Source organism: Mesocricetus auratus, unplaced genomic scaffold (assembly GCF_017639785.1).
Source record: "Mesocricetus auratus isolate SY011 unplaced genomic scaffold, BCM_Maur_2.0 Super-Scaffold_100676, whole genome shotgun sequence".
Classification (NCBI taxonomy): Eukaryota; Metazoa; Chordata; class Mammalia; order Rodentia; family Cricetidae; genus Mesocricetus; species Mesocricetus auratus.
This window is the reverse complement of record NW_024429266.1, coordinates 134,043,727-134,051,146: the sequence shown is the minus strand read 5'-3', so window position 1 is coordinate 134,051,146 and position 7,420 is coordinate 134,043,727. Positions and strand designations below refer to the sequence as shown.

The window sequence follows — 7,420 nt, the reverse complement described above, 5'->3', positions numbered from 1 at the left end:
TAAAGAAAGCACTTGCTTTGTAAGCATGAGGACCTGAGTTTAATTTTCAGAACCCATGTGGGTTTTTTTGGGGGGTGGTTTTTTGTGGCTGTTGTTGTTGTTGGTTTTGAGACAGGATGTTTCTGTGCAGCCCTAGTTGTCATGAAACTTGCTCACAGAGACCCCCCCCTGCGTCTTCCTCTTGTCCAGTGCTGGGATCAAAGGTGTGCACCGCCACCAACTGGCCCTAACCCACATTTTAAAAGCATTCAGATACTGTACCTTGTAATGTTGTTGCTGGGGATGAGGTAGGCAAGTCCAGGGAATAATTTAGCAAATTAGGACTCCTCGTTGTTTGGGCTATGTGTACACCCCTCTTCCCAGAGACCCTTACCTGCAGATAATAAGTACACCCCTTCCCAAACACTGGACCTGGCAATCTCTTGGCAATCTAGGACTCCCACCAGCATCAAACTATATACATACCACACCCTGATCACATACCCTGCGCTTTACAGTTTACTAAATATCCTCAGCTCCACACAAATCCATTTACTTGGTTCTCAAAGCAAACTGTGGGGACTAGGGAGATGTTTAATTCCGTTAAGTGATTACTGCACAAGCAGGACCTGAGTTCAATTGCCAGAACCGCATAAAAAGCTGGTGCCAGTGAGTCATCCCGGTGCTTGGGGAGACGTCTAGGGAAATGATGAGTTCATTTCAATAAGAAATCCTACCTGGAAAGGTGGCTAGCCAAAGAGGACAAAATGCACACACACACACACACACACACACACACACACACACACACACACACACAGTGTTAATCCCAAAGATGGGAAGAGAAAGACCACTGACCCAAATCAGCATGGCCAAATTCATTCAAGTAAGTAAGTAAATAAAGCAAGCTTTTTTTATTCATGTACACAGGCTGCCGGCTGCCTCCCCCTAAAGTGGGGTTCAAGAGGTCAGCATTGGACATTAGAAAGACATTTTTGTTTTGCTTTGTTTTGTTTGAGACAGGGTTTCTCTGTGTAGCAGTCCTGGCTGTCCTGGAACTCACTTTGTAGACCAGGCTGGCCTCAAACTCACAGAGACCAGCCAGCGTCTGCCCCCCCCCCCCAAGTGCTGGGATTAAAGGTGTGTGCCACCACCGCCCTGCAAGACAAGCTTTTTATAGCTAGGGTAGGGAGTTTCCAAACGGGAGCTTTGGTGGGCAAAACAGGTGGGGTTATAGGAGCAGAACATAAGTGTGACAAGCTGGTCATAACTACCTCCTGAGAACATAAGCGTGACAAGCTGGTCATAACCACCTCCTGAAACGAAGACATGATTGCAAGGGCATCTTAACATCCTATCAACAGGTAGTCAAACATAATAAGGTAGCCATAACGGCCTTTCTGAAACAAAGGTAGGGTTGCAAGATGGTTATTAACTTTTTGAAACAAAGACATGATTACCATCCCTGGAACAGGCAGCACAGAACCATTTGTAGTTCAGGGCATAGGTGGGGCATAGCCCAATCCTTGACAAACAAAAGTTTAATCATAAACAGGAATAAACGCAGTTTGTCTTTGCTATAAGATGGCTTTTAAGCCAATTTCTTGGTGATCTCTTCCATGGTGAAGTAGTTAGCAAATTCATGAAGTTAATATTTATCAATACTAAAAGATAATGAACTTGTGTGTACAACTTAGTCCTGGGCAGGATTGTTCATTATTTAGGGATACCATTGATCACAGAACACAAAAGATCCCAGACCCTTGGCCTAATTCATTTCTGTCAGGCAGTGTCTCCTGGGTAAGCCGTTACTGGAGAAAGGCTGAACCCTGCCAGACAACGCCCCTCCTACTCTGGTCCAAGCAGGAAGGCCTGGACTGGGCTCCACCGTGGCTCAAGGAGAAAGGCTGAGAACTACAAGTCCCAGCAGGCAGTGGGCTGCAGGGCGGGACCTGTGTGCTGCCTCAACCAAGCCCAGGTTGAGGGCCCACCCGGGCGAAGTCAGACACACAACAACGCACACCCTCACGCACCTGCGCCAGCGCCACTAATTACAAATCCCAGCAGGCAGTGGGATGCTGGGTGGGGCCGAGAGTCCGATGTTTTCCTCCGGAAGTGGAGTCAGGCAGGCATGTTGGCGAGCCTTTCGGGGAGGGGTGCCTGGCCGCAGACTAAAGACTGCTGGTACAGGGGACAGTGGGTGTTGACGATGGCCCACTGTAGGCACACAGTGCGCGCCTCCTTGACTCGGACTCCGTTGCCCGGGCTAACTCCCTGGACAGGAGGGAGGATCAGCCCAGACCCTGAAGCGGGACCGAGCTTGTTAGGGTCCTTGTATGGCTTGCAAGACTCTGGAGAGGCCCGGGAAAGGCCCGGGTCCTCCTTGTCCCCCGAATGCAGGTCCTGACCCTGGGCATCAGGATGAGAGGCTACTCTGGGGGTAATGATAGACACTTCTAAGCTTCCACACTCTCAAAGGCCTCTGCCCACAACCCATGTGTCACGACTCTTGTTCTAATTTCCCAGGTTGCCCAAAGAGCCTCTGAGATGCTGAAGGGACTTACCCAAACCCTTCAGCGCAAACCGAGCTAGATGGGGTGAGCGGAGCCGAGGCCCCCCACTTCCTCCACCTCCGCCTGGGACTGCACGCTCCTGACGTCTCTTCTCAGCTGATTTCTGGCTCCCAGGTGGGGACTCAGGTTACACACCTGTATTGGGAGCAGTGACACCGCAGTGGGCAGAAACACACGGACTTTCTGTCTCCGACCCCATTTTTAGTTTTACACCTACTGTGCTGCTACATGCCTGGTGGTCAATGTAGATCCAGAAGTCAGAGACTCTTAAGGTGTAGCCATGACGATGTTAAGAAAGAGACCACCGACTTTCTGGAAATATTCCAGCTAGTCTTGAAACAGTTAGAAATGACTTCAGAAGGAACTCCGAGTAGATTGCCTACATTCTCCTGGTGAAATCCGTATTAATTGGTCTCGGTGGCCCATCTAGGCCTGGGAATTTCTCCGAGATTTCTTAGAGCTCTGAACCTTTCTGTTAAGAAAACTAACATTTGGGAAAGCTGAGGCAGAAGGGTCATGAGTTCAAGTCCAGCTTGGGCTACATAATGTGACTGTCAAAAAAAAAAAAAGGCAAAACAAAAAGCCATCATTTTAAATAGGCTTTTTCCACTAGAGGTGAGAGGTAAACACCATAAACTTTTGGGGACAGCCATTGCTCCAGTCCCTAGTTGAAAAGCCCATTCTCCCACTATTAGAATTTATTTTTACTACTGATTTTTTTTGTTGGGAGGCGTTAATGTAGTTTTGTTTGGGGCAGTCATAGAAATTTTTGAGTCAGCCAGGCCAGTAATTCCAGTTTCTCAGGAGGCTGAGGCAAGAAGATTTCAAGTTTAAGGCCTGCCTGGAACACTTAGTGAAACCCTGCCTCAAAGGCAAACATGCAAAAGAGAAATAAAAAGGATAAAAAAAAATAAATAAAAAAGGAAGGACATGGTGCCCCTAGGTATGGTAGAGGAGAAGGTTCACTGTAGATATGAGGGAGGAAACAGGAAGAGAGATCCGGAAAGTCCAGAGTGAACATGACCCTGAGCCAGGCAAGGGAGGAGAGGAGAGACAGGAGACCGAGATGCCTGAAGGGCAGAGTTCTGGAGAAATGCTTCTACCTGACTGGCCTTCCTTGGCTTGCTCAGCCTGCTTTCTCTCTTTTTTCCATTTATTTATTTATGTATGTATGTATTTATTTATTTATGTGTCTTGTGTAGATGAGCATTTCATCTTCATGTATGTCTGCCCTCCCAGAAGAAGGAATCTGATCACACCATAGATGAATGTGAGCCACCATGTGGATGCTGGAATTGAAATCAAGACTTCTGTGAGTGTAAAGGGTGCTCTTAACCATGGAGTCTCCTCTCCAGTCCCCTCAGCATCCTTTCTTATAGACCTCTGGGCTGCCTGTCAGAGCGGCTACACCAACAGTGGGTTGTCCTCTCCTGTTTCAATCATGAGTTTCCTGTTGGAAAGCCAGTCTGATGGGGACAATCCCTCATTTGTGTCTGCTTCTCAGATGACTCTAGTTGGTGCTGATATAACAATAACCAGCACACAGATCTGGGATTGTGTCAGTTGCCTTCTATTGACCTTTGAAGCTTTAAGATTGGTACTGCCAGTTGCTACCCCCAACAGCTCTTGGGCTTGTTTGTGTGTGAGAGCCACATCAGTTAAGATCATTTGCTGCTCTTCCAGAAGAACCAAGTGCAATCATCAGTACCCACAGGGCACCTCACCCTGTTGCAACTCCAGTTCCTGAGACCAGACCTGTCTTCTGAACTCCTTAGTTGCCAGATACACTTGGTGGACATACATAAATGCATGCACATGTGGTTGACATACATACACACATGTCTACATTCCTAATACTCATGTAACAAACATACATATATACACATGTGGTTCACATACATACACATGTGGTTCACATACATACGCACGTGAAATAGACACATTGGTACACATACATAGTACACTATTAGTGTACATACATACATACATGTATGCTGAAGATACATTCATATGCATATGGTAAACATACATACTCTTGCGGTACACATAAATATGTACACATGTATACACAAACATACAACCATCTGGGGTGTATATACATATACAAGTGGTGCACATATAGACATACACTCAGGCAGAATACTAACACACATAAAATAAGCCTGAGTTTTTAAACAATGAGAAGAAATTCTATTTACTTTATGTGAGTGAATATGTTTGCTTGCCCTTGTGTGCATGTCTGTATCTGTGGAGGTTAGAAGAGGTGATAGGATCCCAATGAAGTGGTGTTACAGGCTGTATATATTTGCTTGTGACAAACTCAGGTCCTCTGGAGGAGCAGTCAGTGCTCTAACTGCTGAGCTGTCTCTCCATCTCCAAAAATAAACATTCAGGAGCACTGCTTCCTATAGGCCGACACTTAAAGCTCTGCATGTGATTGAATGGGGCTTGTTTGAGGGCAGGCTACTGTAGCTCACGCTGACCTGGAACTTCATATGTGGCTGAGACTGGCCATGAATCTAAAGCCTGCCTCAGTTTCCTGAGTACTGGATTACGGGCAGCCTCACTAAGCCCTGGTATCCTGTTACAAGGTTCAGAAAATTAAACCATACTAGAGAAGTGACTCAGCAGTGAAGAGTTTCTTGTTGTGGAATATTCCTATGATGTGTAAAGATGCGATACTTTATGCTGCATTTGTTTAACTATGTAAAGGTGTGTTTCTTTATGCTGCATTTGTTTAACTATGTAAAGGGGTGTTTCTTTATGCTGCACTTGGTTAACTATGTAAAGAGGTGTTGCTGTTTCACCTAGACTGCCTGAGGCACCTGATTCTTGTAATACAAAGCCGAACAGTCAATAGCTAGGCGGGCCCAGGGATAAATAGGAGGAAGACTCTAGACTGTGGGAGAGAATGAAGAAGAAGGGAGCGGTGAGGAAGAGAGGGACGTGTCGGGGACCAGAAGCCAGGCATCTGCCAGCCAGCTAGGCAGAGTAGGACAAACAGAAGAAAGAAAGGTAAAAACCCAGAGTCAAAACATACATGAAGAGGCACAGCTTAAGTTCTAAGAGCCAGCCAGAAATAAGCCTAAGACAAGGATTCATACCTAAGAGGAAGTCTCTGTGATGGGAGAGTCCTGTGTATATGTCAATAAAGCACTGTTGGCCAATAGGGAAGCAAGATAGGTGGGACTATCAGTCTAGGAGGATTCTAGGTAAAGTAGTGAAGAAGCTGGTCTCCATGTGACTCCCGGGAGGAATGGAGTTGGCAGGAGTGCGTCTTAGCAAAGATAAGTTCTTGTAAAATATATTTGAGTAATTATGGGTTAATAATCAAGTCAGACTTAGCCGATCAGAAAGCAAGTAAACAGCCAGCAGCTGCATAATTAGTATAGGGTCTCGTGTGTTATTTAGGGGCTCAGACAGCTCGGCAGGGCCCAGGCAGCTGGCGGGGAAGACAACACATAGGCTCTGTGTCATGATTTGAGAGCTGTCTGGTGGCCCTAGAGAAAGCCTGTTACAGCACAAGGTTGCTCTTCAATTCCCAGCACCCACAAAGCAGCTCACAACTGCCTGTATCATCAGTTCCAGGGGACCCAAGGCCCTTTTCTGCCCTCCAGTGTGCATTTCACACATGTGGTGCACAAACGTACATGCAGGCAAAACCCTCATACACATGGGAATAATAGGTAAAATGATTAAAAGAGATTTTAAAAGATATAAATGTATCTACATAAGCTTCCTTTCATTTAAGGATTTTATTTCTTTCCTTTCTCTCCTTTTTTTCTGTGTATTTACAGATGTGTCTCTTCATGTGTGTAGGGATGAGGGTGAGAGGCAGGGGTGGTTGTGAAGGCCAGAGGACAATATGTAGTTCTGTGTATCCATCTTTAAAATGTTTTCAAAAGGCACATTCTTCCTGGCCCAGAACTGTTCAACAAATATGCCAGGCTGGCTGGCCAGGGAGTCCCAGGGTTCTGCTCTGCCTTCCTAGTGCTTGAATTACAAGCGCCACATCACCTCACTTTATTAAAAATGTCCTAGAACTTGCTCTGTAGACCAGGCTGGCCTGGAACTCACAGAGATCTACGTGGCTCTGCCTCCCAAGGGCTGGGATTAAAGGTGTGCGCCCCCAACACCCGGCATGACTCTTCATCTTGCAAGGAAAATACAGACTGGGAAGTGAGAACTTTCAGGGACAGAGGTGCTCAGCACTAGGAGTTGCCTGACTAGTGGGTGGGACAAAACATCCACACACATGTAAACAAATCAATTACAATAAAACAAAAGACTAGATTACCTTTATATGTTTAGCTGTGTGTTTTTCTCCCTCCAGGGATACGATTCATCCATGTTTCCCTTACACCTAGCAAAATCTCATGGAGGCAGGCCACAATAAGTGTTCAAAGACAAGCAGGCAGACCTTGTTGAGTGGTGAGCATCCCAGGCTGGGCTAAGCTGGAACCCTGAATGTGGGGGGGGAAGGGTGCTGGGATGAAAAGGACAGGGACCCTGTTCTCATCAGTCCTACAGTGTATGTGGTCTTCTGATGCCTTGTCTTCTCTGACCAGCCTATTAGATGCCACCATGCTGGGGCCTTTCTTCTTGCCTGGTGATTTCTGTAGTTAGAAAGTAGCAATACATGGAGGAATGTGTGAGCAACTCAAGGGTGAGATCCAGGTTTCTGTTCCCCTTTGGAGGAGAACAGGATCCATCAAGATCAATTCTCATTTCTGAATATCTATCCCACAAATATAAGGACACCCACACTTGTAAAAAAATGTTTTCTTGGAAGCATGCCAGCCTTCTGATCTTCCCGCTTGTGTGTAAGTTCTTTCTCTGGTAAATAAATATATCAATTTCCATATTGC

At 46.2% G+C, this 7,420-nt stretch overlaps 1 long non-coding RNA gene across 1 annotated transcript; it reads left to right on the top strand.

Annotated features, from left to right (window-relative positions):
• Positions 1 to 1,953: 1,953 nt before the first annotated feature.
• On the top strand, positions 1,954 to 7,414 carry LOC121136801. The gene is made up of 2 exons (XR_005873946.1): positions 1,954 to 2,419; positions 2,506 to 7,414. It is a non-coding gene; the product is annotated as an uncharacterized LOC121136801 (long non-coding RNA).
• The last annotated feature ends 6 nt before the right edge of the window (positions 7,415 to 7,420 follow it).